The sequence below is a fragment of the Phacochoerus africanus genome, chromosome 3 (genome assembly GCF_016906955.1).
Source record: "Phacochoerus africanus isolate WHEZ1 chromosome 3, ROS_Pafr_v1, whole genome shotgun sequence".
In the NCBI taxonomy this organism is placed as follows: Eukaryota; Metazoa; Chordata; class Mammalia; order Artiodactyla; family Suidae; genus Phacochoerus; species Phacochoerus africanus.
This window is the reverse complement of record NC_062546.1, coordinates 204,788,847-204,802,711: the sequence shown is the minus strand read 5'-3', so window position 1 is coordinate 204,802,711 and position 13,865 is coordinate 204,788,847.

Genomic DNA, 13,865 nt, shown 5'->3' with positions numbered 1-13,865 from the left:
GGTTTTGAATGTGGGGTCTCAGTGAGATACCTTCCAGGGACAACAAGAGTCTGTAAGAAGTTCTCCTGTGGGGAAGGCCTCGCAGCAGGGGGGCGGGAGACCTCGTTCTCTCTCCAGGTGAGAAGCGGGGAAGGGGAGCAGGACCCCCACACCCCCAGACTCACATCCATCTGAATCCTCTCCGAGGCAGGACACGGAGGGGGCAGGTTGTCCCCGAGAAGCAGGTCCAGGAGGACACTGGCCTCTGGTCGCCAGGTGTCCAGCTGGAGGATCTGGGCTGCCTCTGAGGTCCCTCCGTGGGCCTTCAGGCCGTGGGCTTCCCGATGCCACCTGGCCTCCCTGCTGGCCGGACCCTCAGGGGCACCTGCAAGGGGCTCAGACGTGGTGCCCCGGAGGAAAGCCATCCAGGAGGGGCGGGGGAGGGCAGGAGGAGGGAGGGGACAGCGGACCCTGATGGGGGGAGGGCACCTGCTTCTGGGGAAGCTCTGTGCTGAGGGCCCCACCTCACACCACTCCTCCCGTTTTCCAGACGTGGAAGCAGGACCAGGAGGGCTGGCCACCTGGCCAAGGCTGCACAGCCAGGGCAGGGCACCTGTGTTCCTGGGGTGCTGAGTGTGCAGACCATGCTCTGTTGGTGGAACCCCACCCTGGCCTGGGGACAAGGGGCCTCCCAGCTCCAAAGCCAGTCTGGTTGGGCGAGACAGGGGACGCATGCCCAGGAAGCCCCCAGCCTGGGCAGCAGGTCTCAGCTGGCAGACTCCTGCAGCCCAGCGGGGAGGAGTCTGGCCAGCTCCCCCAGACATGCGGGCCCTGCCTGGGCTCACGCTGAAGGGCAGAAATGCTGACAGGTGCCATCGCCCTCGACCGCCTGTCCCTGGAAACCAGATGCCTCCTGTCAGCAGCCCTTCAGGCCCAGGACAGGCGTGCCCGCTGGGTGCTCTGCTCTTGCCAGGCCCCTCCCCACAGGCCCCCCCCCCTTCCCCAGACAGACGGATGGGCAGGGCCCACACGCGCCCCTGGCTCCAGCAGGGGCGGGGCTGCTGCCGCCCCAGGGTCTGGGAGGGACTAGGTCTGCTGGGAGGCTGGGGCAAGGGGGCGGGGCAGGTGTCACAGGTCCCCAGGGAGGCCTGGAGAGGGACTGGGAGGCTTCTGGGAGGAGAGACTGGCTTGGGAAGGCTCTGATCACTGGAAGCAGCGGAGATGCAGGGGTCAGAGGAGGAGGCGTGCGTCAGGCCGCCCTGGGCGGGTCTTGGCGCCTTTTTGGGCCAAGAGGTTCGATGGGGCCCCAGTGGTCACGGGCCCTGCGGGTTCTGGCCAGGAGCAACCCCGCCAGAACTGGTTCAGGGCCTCGGTGAGAAGGAACGGGCTGGGCACCCTGACAGGGGAGGGGTCGATGGGCCGGGCACCCCGATGGGGAGGGGATGATGGCTCAGGTGGGGTTCTGGACGCGCGTGGCTGGAAATGAACTCCCAGAAAGAAATGACGTGGTCCCGTCACTCAGCTCTGCTGTGGGCACGTCCTCTGTTCTGAGCATGGTGGGAGGTGACAGGCCGTCATCTCTGCCTGTCACAGCGGGGGCCAGAGTCACAAAGCAGGGCCGGCACTGCTGAAGATGCAGAGGGAGGCCTTCCCGGCGGCGTGTCGGCCAGAAGCGGGCCGATGGCTGCAGTGCGCCTTCCAGCATGCGAGCCTCCTGCTGCCTCTTATGCGCTGGACCCCATTACCTTGGGGAGGGGCCACGAGGCCCCCTACTGCCGGCAGTGGGGGTGGGGCACGGTGCCCGAGGGTCAGGAAGGCCTGGGTGAGGGGCCGGAGGGCAGGAAGAAGAGGAAGAAGAGGCCAGTTGAGCTGAGCCCCTGGGATCACGGCCATGCCCTTGTCCAGAAGAGCTGGCTTCCCAGGCTGGCACCCTGGGTCCAGCAGCAGGGGTTGTTTTTGATCCTGCTGGAGGCTGGCCGCTGCTGAGGCCAGGCAGGCAGGCTTGGTGACCTTGTCTGGGGTCACAGCACCTTGACAGGGGCCCACCGCAAGGGGAGGGCCTGTGCTTGGCCGTGGCTGGTGGGGTGACATGAGGGGGGGCTAGCCTGCCTGGCCCCGGGGCGGCCCCCCACCTGCCCTCCCAGAACTGGTCCCCAGGAACCAGTCTATGGGGTGCATGCCAGGGCCCGGGGTGAAGGTTGTACATTTACTGGAACCCACAGGCTCGGGGGGCAGAAGGGGTGTGGGGAGGGGACACGGGGGGGTCCGTGACCCGAGCACCCGGCTAGGTCTGCTTCCCTCCCGTCCGTGACGTCCTGCCACCCTGGGCACCCCCAGCATCCTCCTCTTCCATCTCGATATTTCCTGCCTGGCAGGGACCCCCAGGTGGGCTCACAGCTTCAAAGGCGTCCTGGAAAGCGATGCGTTCAGGCTTGGCATCCAGCGTGGGAGTTCAGGCGGGAGGGCTTGGCGACCATTTCCAGGGGTGTGGATGGATGTGCCAGAGTGATGGGCACAAGACCTGCCCATCTGAGGACACAGGAGGGTCCACCCGGAGGCCTGTGTCCCCCTCCCCGCTCCCCTCAACACAGTGCATTTCACAGAGGAGGGGCAGCTGGCCCCTCCAGGTATCAGGTATCCTTAGAGGGGACACCGTCAGAGGAGTGGGGAGGCGGGGGTTCACAGCCACAGGACCGTCAGGTCTGAGTCCCAGCTCCGCCACCTCTGGGCGTGTGACCTCAGGGCGGTCCCTAAAGCCCCGTGAGGCTTGGCTTCCTCTCCTTGGCCCCTGAGCCCAGAGCAGGGGAGGGTATTGCAGACGTGGCGGCACAGAGGCACGCACCTGGGTCAGGCAGCACCTGTTGGCGCCCCGCTGTCCCCAAGCCCGGTGACAGGGCGAGGCCAGGGGGCTGGGGGCGGCTAAGGGCTGGGCCACCCACACAGGTCCTCTTCCCCTAGGTGGGTGGGGCAGGCCAGGACAAGTCGCCTTTGGCCTGTAGCCACCAAATTCGCTTCCTGTGCAAAGGCCCCCCGTATTCCCACAACCGCTTCTTCCGCAGCCGGAACAAAAGGCCTCCTTCCTGGATCAGGCCCCTCTGCCACACAGCGTCCCCATTGTTAAGGGCGTTCGGTGCCACCCTGTGGATGGGGCTGCCCAGCCCCACAGGGCTGGAGGGGCCGCATTTCCTCTAAGGCCCTGTGACTGGGGGCCGACCGCTCCTCCCCCGGCCCCCAAAGCCACGTGCATTGCACCCCGACCCGGAAAGAAGGCCTGAGCTGGCACCGTCCCCATCAGGTCCAGATCAGTCGGGCGAACTGGCCCCGCGGTGAAGTCACTGCGGGGCGGCGTCCAGCCAGCGGGGCACAGGGGTCCTTAGGAAAGCCGGTCCGGGACACGGGGCGCTTCCTTGAGCTTGAGCGCCCCCTGCTGTGCGGAGCCGCCACAGGAACAGCTGGGGGTCCGCCTCCCACGACCCTTACCCCCAGGCCCGGATTCCGAGGCCGTCGGGAGCCCCTGCCAGGAGGGACATGGAGAACCCGGAGAAGGGCCCTGCGGGTCTGGACATGAGCAAGATAAACGGGCCGATTTGGGACAAAGGGTGGATGCGGCCCAGCATAGCCCCGTTCTGAGACCCCCCCACTGCGTCCTGTTTAAGGCTCCCTGAGCTCCGGGGAAGCTGCTGGGACACTCTGGCAATGTGGTAGGAAGCCGGCCGGCAGGCCTAGGCTCCGGTGTCAGGTGTAAATGAGTCTGAGGGCTCTGGCCTAGGAGGGAGCTCAGGTGTCTACACACACCCCGCCTCCCTTGAGGCCGCCGTTGAGGGGGGGAGCCCCGTCTCTTCAGGGGCCCCAGTGGTGGGCCACCAAGCCCATCAGTGGCTGGGAAATAAGCTCTGGTTTCTGTGACTGGGGCTCACACTTCAAATTAGTGATGTACAGGCCTGAGCGGGGCCCCTTGGGGGCCTTCCTCTCCGCCTGCCGCGCCCTCTGCTTACCTGCTCCACTTGCGAGGATCCGCCCTGACCAGGGGCTGCCGGGGGTTCTGTCTCCCTCCTCGTCTCTCCTCAGGGACCCACAGAAAGCAACACTGATTGCCCACTGATGGCTCTGTGGCTAGGAGTGGGTGTCCTTCAGGTCTGGGCAGCGGCCGTCAGGGGAAGGAACCGATGGTCTGCGTGGGGCTTGGCACCTGCCGGGGGGCCAGCCCCCCTGTGGAAGAGGCAGTCTGGCTCATCTCCACGCGGCTGCTGCCGCACAGCCCCAGGCAGGTGGCCCAGGAAGGGGCAGCAGGCTTGGTGGGGACCTGGGAGGCAGACACACCCGCCAGGGGGCCCTTTGTCTGTTTTGTTGAGTGACATAGCTGGCGCTGGACCGTACCTGGGACCTGTCAGGTTGGCTCCTGCATGTGCAGAGCCAGAGTCTCCATCCCAAGGCCCTTGGCTGCTCAGCCCTGCTCCATCTGAGCAGATGGCACCGCTGTCCACTCCTCACTGCAGGGCCAGGCAGTGAGAGGAACAGAAGGCCTGGAAGCGGCTTGAGCATCCCAGCCACACCTGCCCTCAGAGGGTTTGGGCGGAACGGGGAGGTGAGATCACGTGGGTCTCCCAGGGGACCAAAGACCAGGAAAGCAGGCAGCTCGGTCCTTTCCTGTTCCCAAGGCCAAGGCCACCAAACGGTTGGTGTGCATTTCATAAAACTGGGCATTGTGGGGGGGGGGGGGCGGAACTATTCTTTTCTCAAATACAGATTAACCAGTTGTATTTCTTCATTTATGAGTTATCAATTCATAACCTTTTTCACTTAACAGAGCCATTCATTTTGCCCTCCTGTTTTATAAGTCCTGTTGATCTGAACTGCTGTATGACACAGAGAGAGCACCTTTCTTTTTCGGCACTTCCAGTTTTGTGATAAAAGTGACACGCGGCACGGTTAGATTGGAGGGGACTTAGGTGATGAGGAAAGGACCCAAACGGGTTCTGTGGGCGCTCGTCGTCTCGCGGGGGGCTCCGAGGGTTCTCCTCTCAGCTGCTCGCCTCTTCCTGTGCAGCAGCGTGACTTTGCAATGTTGCAACACGCCGGGAAGACTCAGGTACCTCACAGCCGGACGTCTCTCCTTTTGACCCCACTTCACGCAATTCCTCCTCCCTCTCCCACCACCTCTGGTGACCACAGACCCGGTCTCCTCTTCTCCGCGTTTGTCCGCTTGACCTACAGCCTGGGCTTGGGGGTACAGCGTAGTAGTTCGATGTTTCTCTGCATTTTGAGAAGATCACCACTCACCATTTGGATATCTGGTTCCACCCTGTCACCGGACAAAGACGTCACGTAGCTATGGGCCCTGTGCCCCGTGCTGTGCCTTTCACACCCATGACTCATTTAATTTGTAACTGGAAGTTTGTACCTTTTTTGGGGGGGGGGCACACCTGTGGCCTATGGAAACCCCCAGGCTAGGGGTTGAATCAGAGCTACAGCTGCCGGCCACACCCGCAGCCGCAGCCACACAGGATCTGAGCCGCATCTGCGACCTACACCTGAGCTCCCAGCCATGCAGGCTCCTTAGCCCACTGAGCGGGGCCAGGGATCGAACCTGCGTCCTCACGGATCCTAGTTGGGGTCAGTACTGCTGAGCCACAGCGGGAACCGGAAGTTTGTACCTCCTAATCCTCCTCGTCTATTGCTCTCCTCCCTCACCCCGCCCCCTCTGACAGCCACCTGCCTGTTCTACGAATCTCTGACTCTGTTTCTATTACATCCGTTCATTTGTTTCTCAGATCACATGCGTAAATGACATGATGCAGTCCTGTCTTTCTCTGTCTGACTTATTTCACTTGCTTAATACCCTCTGGGTCCATCCAGGTTGTCGCACATGGCAAGATTTCATCCTTTTTAAGGATGTGTAATGTTCCAGGTGTGTGTGTGTGATGCCTTTATCCATCTCTCTGTGGTTGGGCACGCGAGTTGCTTCCACATCTCGGCTGTTGTAAATGATGTTGCAGTTGACATATATCTTTTCAAAGTAGTGTTTTCGTTATCTTTAGACAAATAACCAGGAGTGGAGTTGTTGGAGCCTATGGTATTTCTATTTTTAATATTTCGAGGAACCTCCGTATTGATTCCATAGCAGTGGAACCCGTTTCAGTCCCACCAGCCGTGCAGGAGTGTCCCTTTCTCCCACATGCTTGCTCACACTTACTTGTGGTCTTTTTGATGACAGCCGTTCTGACAGCTGTGAGGTGGTATCTCATTGTTTTCTTCGCGTTTCCCGGATGATTAGTGATGCTGAGCATCTTTTCCTGGGCCCGTTGGCCATCTGTATGTGTTCTTTGGAAAAATGCCTATTCGAATCCCCTGCCCACTTTTTAAATTGGGTTGTGGGTTTTCTTTTATGTTCAGTTGTGTGAATTCTTTGTGTATTTTGGATATTAACCCCTGATCAGATATATCTTTTGCAAATCTTTTCTCCCATTCAGTAGGTGGCCTTTTTGTTTTGCTGATGGTTTTCTTTACTGCGCAGAAGCTTTTTAGTTTGATGTCGTCCCATTTATTTATTTTTGCTTTTGTTTCCCTTGCCTGAGGAGACACACCCAACGAAATATTGCTAAAGCCAGTGTTGAAGAGTCTATGACTTATGTTTCTTCTAGAAGTTTTATGGTTTCAGGCCTTACATGTATGTCTTTAATCTACTTTGAGTTTATTTTTGGATGTGTAAGAAATGAGTCCAGTTTGAATCTTGTGCATGTAGCTGTCCAGTTTCCCAACACCAGCTATTGAAGAGGCTGTCTGTTCCCCACCGTATGTTCTTGCCTCCTCTGCCATAGATTGATTTGCAGTTTAAGTGTGGGTTCATTTCTGGGCTCTCTATTCTGTTCTATTGATCTGTGTTTCTGTTCTTGTGCAAGTACCACACTGTTTTGATGACTGTAGCTTTATAGTATAGGCTGAAATCAAGGAGTGTGATGCCTTTTGATGATCGTTTTGGCTATTCAGAGTCTTTTGTGACTCCATACATGTTTTGGAATTATTTGTTTTAGTTCTGTGAAAAATGCCATCAGCATTTTTTTTTGTCTTTTGTCTTTTTAGGGCCGCACCCATGGCATATGGAGATTCCCAGGGTAGGGGTCAAATTGGAGCTGTAGCTGCCAGCCTATACCACAGCCACAGCAACACAGGATTCGTGCCACGTCTGCAACCTACACCACAGCTCATGGCAACTGTGGATCCTTAACGCTGAGCAAGGCCAGGGATCAAACCCAAGTCCTCATGGATGCTAATTGGGTTTATCAACCACTGAGCCATTGTTATTTTGATAGTGATGACATTAAATCTGTAGTTTGCTTGGGTAGTGGGTCATTTTAACAATATAGATTCTTCTAATCCATGAACATGATGTATTTTCCATCTGTCTGTGTCCTTTTCAGTTTCTCTCATCAGTGTCTTCCAGTTTTCCAAGTACAGGTCTTCTACTTCCTTAGATTTATTCTCAGATATTTTATTGCTCTTGATGAGATTGCATTTTCTTAACTTGTCTTATGGTATTTCTGATAGCTCATTTTTAGTCTATAGAAATACAACAGATTTCTGTGTATTGATTTTGTATCCTGTAACTTAACTGGATTCATTGATGGGGTCTAGTAGTTTTTTGTTTGTTTGTTTTTTGCTGGCATCTTTAGGATTTTCTGTGTATAATATTATCAAATATTTTCTCTTATTTTATATGTCCCGTTTATATATGTGTGTGTGTGTGTGTGTGTGTAAAAAACCATTGATACATTGAAAAATATACATTGGGGAGTTCCTGTCATGGCTCAGTGGTTAACAAATCCAACTAGGAACCATGAGGTTGTGGGTTCGATCCCTAGCCTTGCTCAGTGGGTTAAGGATCTGGTGTTGCTGTGAACTGTGGTGTAGGTTGCAGACACAGCTCGGATCCCACGTTGCTGTGGCTCTGGCATAGGCCGGTGGCTACAGCTCCGATTAGACCCCTAGCTTGGGAACCTCCATATGCTGAGGGAGGCGGCCCTAGAAAAGGCAAACAGACAAAAACAAAAAACAAACAAACAAAAAAAGAAAAATATGCATTGATATGTATACATCACAGCATCTTTCAATGTATCAGTGGTTTCCTTTTTAATTTTTGTATTGATTTTTTACATGTAGGAAATCCACATATCCAAATCCAGATAAATGCTAGTGCCCATTTGTTTATGGTTTGTTTTTCTCTGATATTTGTGTTGCATGGTATGAAGTGAGGATCTAAATAATCCCCCCAGAGTTCCTGCTGTGGCCCAGTGGGTTAAGGATCTGACTGCAGTGGCTCAGGTCACTGCAGAGGTGCAGATTCAGTCCCTGGCCTGGGGCAGTGGATTAAGGATCCAGCGTTGCTGCAGCTGTGGTATAGGTCGCAGCTGTGGCTCAGATTCTACCCCTGGCCCAGGAACTTCCATTTGCTGAGGAATAAGTAAATAAGTCTGTCTCCCAAGGGCTCATCAATTGACTTATCACATTAATTGAACCCCCCCCCCGATTCACGCCCCCACCTGCCCTGAGGTGATGCAACCTTCGCCTTTCGTGAAGCTTTTCTACCCCAGAAACTCTCTGGGTTGTGTATTTTCTCATTGGACTTTCTGGTAATAGCCCAATGCCATGCTGATTTAATTCTCGTGGTTTTATTAGATGTTTTAAAATTTGCTGTTTCACTCTGTTTCATAGGTATTCTTGGTTTTCTAATTTAAATGGATTTTAGAATTATTTGATTCCAACATGTTTCCTTCTGAAGATTTTTTTGATATTGTTAAATATGTACATTAATTTCCAAAGAAAGAACAACTTTCAAATATTGATATTTATCTCCATTATTCAATTTAGAGTGATGCTGCCTCAGTGGGATTTCACACGGTCCTGGCTATTTGGGGTTTGGTCATTCCTAGGACTTTTGGGATTCTTGATGCCACTGTGAATATGCCGTCCTGTTGTCTTTTCATGTGGTCTATGCATTGCAGAGCCTATGGGGACATCTTCGATTACTGGACTTTTTTTTCCCATGTCCTGCTTTCTCATAGAAAATTCTTATTGGCCCTGAATTTTCTGATAATTCTTTTCAGGTTTTAAATAAAATTTCCTGCACATACCGATGGTTTGTAACTTTCTTCCTTCTAGTTGGGCCTCTTCCTTCCCAGTAATGACACTGCGCTGACACCCCCTGGCTGTTAAATTGTGATGCAGTTGGCAAACGACCACTTTCAACTTCTGGTTTTGAGGACTGTTTCTCTGGGTTCCTGTTGTGTCATATGGGGTTTGTTTTACCATGATGATATTCTTCATGTTAGGAGTATTTCCCTCTGCATCTTGATTTTTAATCTTTCACTATGGCGTTGGTATCTATTTTTACTAAAAATTCCTCTAGTCTTAGAAGCAGGGAATGTTTCCACAGAGGCGCAAGCACCCGCAGTGGAATGGTGTCCTTCCATGGAGATCCGAGCTCCCTTCCACCAGGGACTTGCTTGGGAGCTGCGCCTGCTCTGAGCAGCCAACCCTGTCGCGTCAGCATAAGGCTCCCACCCCCCCATCTAGTCCTCGGTCATGGCACAGAGCACGACCTACTGTCAACTTCCCTGGAAGCCCCGGGCTCACACTTCCCATGGAGAACGTGCTGCCTTCCCTGTGATCCAGCTTCCACCTCTTGTTCTGAGCAAAGCCCCTTCCTCACACCCTCAGAACTGAGAAGAAGGAGGAGTTCTCCTTGCTCCCAAGGCCCCTTCTCTCCTCTACGTCTGCACAGCTTTTCCTCCTGGTTCAGTCAAACCCCCCTCCATCCAGACACCTTCCAGTTACGTGCATCTCTGCCCTCCCTGGGCCCTGGGGTCCACGCGACCCGCCTTCCTCTGCACCCTGACCTCGCCTGCCACCCCGAGTGATGTGGTCTCCCTCCTGTGGCCTGACCCCCTGAACGCCAGCAACTCTTTCTTCTCCTAGTTCGGCTCCCCCTCCCTGGACCTTGCTGCAATCTAGAAGCACCCATTGCAGAAACACCCTGACTCCACCCAGGAATCCCAGGTCGCCTTGCTGTCCTCTGGCTATATTTCTGGCCCACAAGCTCCCATCACCACGACTTCCTCCAGGCAGACCGTGGTCCATCACCTGAGCCCCTCCACTCATACTGCATCATCCTTGTCCATTTTCCCCTCAATCCTTTCCTTCAAGCCAGCAGGCTTTCTGTAAAATTTTGCCATTCCAGTGGCATTCTCTGTCATCCTTCCTGCCATTAGCCCTGGTCACCCTTGAACTGGTGGCCTTAATGGCCACCCCCAAGGGAACTGTGACACCTCTTCTGGTAGGTTGACACAAGTCCCTGATTCTCTTCTACCTGCAGCCACCACCCACATCACCGGTTTTGCCATCTAGGAAACAGAAGGTGCAGGCTTGGGGACTCTAGATCCTATGCCTATGCCCCACCTGTAAGGGAGTGTGGGATGGAGGAAGGTGAATTGGCCATGGATCCTTCTTTAGTAAGAAATAAACCCCCACAGATCCAGTGTGAGCTGTTACACACACGACTGCAAAAGCATCTCTTTGCAGGTTCTGGGTGCCCGTGTGTGAAAAGGTGGGATGGAGGAAGAAGAGCTAGAAGAGGTTAGAACGATGCTGAGCAGGATAATTTGTTGTGCCTGACACACGCAGTCACTGCCATGTGTTCAAGTGGGGCTTGGGTTTATACATTCTTCCCGGGATCTTCTGTGCCTGTCAAATCTGAGGGCTCATGCTGATCAGCTCTGGAACATTTGTATGCATCTCCTTTATATACTTTCCTTCTCCCAGCTGTCAGATCTTCCCTCTGGGACATATATTCTTGATATGTTGGACCTTCTTGTCCTTTGTTCCATCCTTCTTACTTTTCCCTACTCTTTTTTCTCTCTTCGTCTTTCTCTGCTGTGTTTGGATAATTTATCAAATCCGTAATATTAGGAGTTCCTCCTATGGTGCAGCAGGTTAAGGATCCAGCATTGTCTCTGAGGCAGAGTGGGTTTGATCCCCAGCCTGGTGCAGTGGGTTAAAGATCTGGTGTTACTGCAGCTGTGGCATAGGTTGCATTTGAGGCTTGGATTCAGTCCCTGGCCCAGGAATTTCCACATGCTGTGGATGTGGCCAAAAAAGAAAAAAATCTGTGATTTTAGTCTGTTATGGCTGCCATATGAAACACCACAGAATAGATGGCTTTGAACAATAGTAAATTATTTTCTCACAATTCTGGAGGCTAGAAGTTCAAGACCGCGGTGTTGGGAGGGTTGGTTTCTTTGGAGACCTCCCACTGGGGCTTGTGGATGACCATCTTCTGCCCACGTCTTCACATGATTTTCCCTGTGTGTCTGTCCAAATCCCTCTTCTTGTAAGGACACCAGTCATATAGGATTAGGGCTCACCCCAATGACCTTGCTTTCACTTATGTAACTATTTAAAAATCTTTTATCGAAATACAGTCACATTCCAAGGTATTGGGAGGGGGCTTTAACATATGAATTTTGTGAGTACACTACTTCACCTGTAATATCCATCTTCCAGTTCACGAATTCTCTCTTCAGCTGACTCTAATTTACTTTTAACTGTTCCATTAAGTTTAAGTTCCACATAGCTATATAGTCATTTCTAGAAGTTTGTTTAGGTTCTTTTCTAAATCTTGTTCTCTACTTAGAATTTCAGTTTCTTCATTTTTTATTTATTCATTTAAAACTTTCATATTCACATCCAGGTTGCTTCAGTGTATGAATTTCTTGGAAGTGCTAACCCTCCCACTTTGGGTAAATGTGGACCCTCTGAGCTCAGATTCAGAAAGTCCACCTACACACACGTTCTGGAGCCTGGGTTTGGGAGCACACCCGTGCATGGTTCTGCTTTTGTTTACGCCAGATGCCCAGGACTGGCCTGGAGCTAAATAAACGTTAATTATTAGCTTAGAATTCCAGTGGTATAAACCTGTATCCCTCAAGATGTTCGAAGTACAGGCCTGGACTCTAGTTTTTCAGGAAAGAATTTTTCCACCGAGAGTCCAGGTGGAGACAAGAACACATATCGCATCTCTGAGCCAGTGGGTGAAGATTTTCTCGTCCAACGTTCAGACACCCTTCACCCAAGCTCACTTCCAGCACCCCAAAAGTGGTGGTGAGGATGTGGGAAACAAATCCAGCCCTTCTGCTTCCAGGCCTGGACCTTCACATGTGGATACAAGGAAGCAATACAGTGATGATTTTTGCAGTGGTATGCCTAACGAGGTAAACTGGTTTGGCATTTATTTTACTGAGGGATCTGGGGCTTGTGCGGCAAAATGTTAATGCACGTGGAATCAGAGTGTGACTCTAGGGTCTGCTGTATAAAAATAAAAAGCTGCCCTTTTTCCCCCTTTCCGTCGTTATTTTATGATTTCATATAAAAATGAATAAACCCAATGGGCAGTTTTCCTCCTTGGCTTTCAGGTCGCTCTCTGGCTGTTGAAGAAGTTGACAGTAACAACAGGTCTTCCTTCTAACACGGCTCCCCCTGCTTGGGCCCAGTTGTGACTCCCCTTCTTGTAGACACCCCATCATGCTGTACTACTTGGGGTTCTTAACCACTGCCTCTCTCCATCGCTTCTCTTTTCACCTTGAAAACCTCCTGAGGGTGGCGGAGGTGGCTCTTGCTTAATCTCATGGCTTCTATTACATCTCAGGCTAAAAGCCCCAAGTGTGTATCTCTTCCTGTCTCTAACCCCCCTCCTGGGACCCAGACCATTCTGCCTGCACTGTGTCTCCACTTTGGGTCCCACAGGCATCTAAAACGTGTTCCGTACTGAACAGCGTAGCCCATTGCAGCGAGAACTCCCTCAAAGACCGGCTTTTCTGCTGTTCGCGCCCTCGGATGGAGCAACAAACTCCCAGGTTCCCGTGTCAGGAGCCAGGCTTGTTCCTGGTCCTCCTGTTACCCACCCCCGCCCACTTACTCCCTCCACATCTATGCCCTGTGTACCTTATTTATTTATTTACTTATATTTTTATTTTTTGTCTTTTTGTCTTTTTAGGGCTGCACCCACGACATGTGGAAGTTCCCAGGCTAGGGGTTGAATCAGAGCTGTAGCTGCCGGCCTACACCACAACCCCAGCAAAGTGAGATTCGAGCCGCATTTGCGACCTACACCTCAGCTCACGGCAACGCTGGATCCTTAACCCCCTGAGCGAGGCCAGGGATCGAACTCCAGTCCTCATGGATGCTAGTCGGGTTCATTAACCACTGAGCCACAATGGGAACTCCTTTTTTTTTTTTTTTTGCGCCATGTACCTTGATGTAACTTTCAAAGCCTCCGCTCCTTGTGCCCTGTCCCCAGAGCATAACTGAGGCAGGCTTGTGGGGACCCCATTCACCCAGACGGAACTATCCTATGGCTGGTGCCAGACACTGATTTTTGGCTAAAAAGTCCAAGATCGATTCTGAGGACACTACAGATTTCGTTTCAGGCCACCCTCCCAGTCCCTCGGTCCCGGACATGGAAACCCCAAGCACCAGGGACCACACGAAGGCTGGAGGCCCAGAAACGGTGGGCATTTCCTGTTTCCGGGCACAGACGGTGTCCTTGTTGAACGGCTTAGCGTAACTCCTTTCAGGGGTCGAACTCCATATGCCAGGGATCGAACCCACAACTTCATGGTCCCTAGTCGGATTCGTTAACCACTGCGCCACGATGGGAACTCCAATTTCAGTTTTCTAAAAATAGAAAAATGCGTATCCATTACAGTGAGGAAATGAAACCCACTGGAAAAAATATCATCATTAGGAGGTAGAAAAATGGTTGATGGCTACTTTCTTTTTAAAAGCTTTCTGTGTTGGAGTTCCTGTTGTAGTTCAGTGGTTAATGAACCCAACTC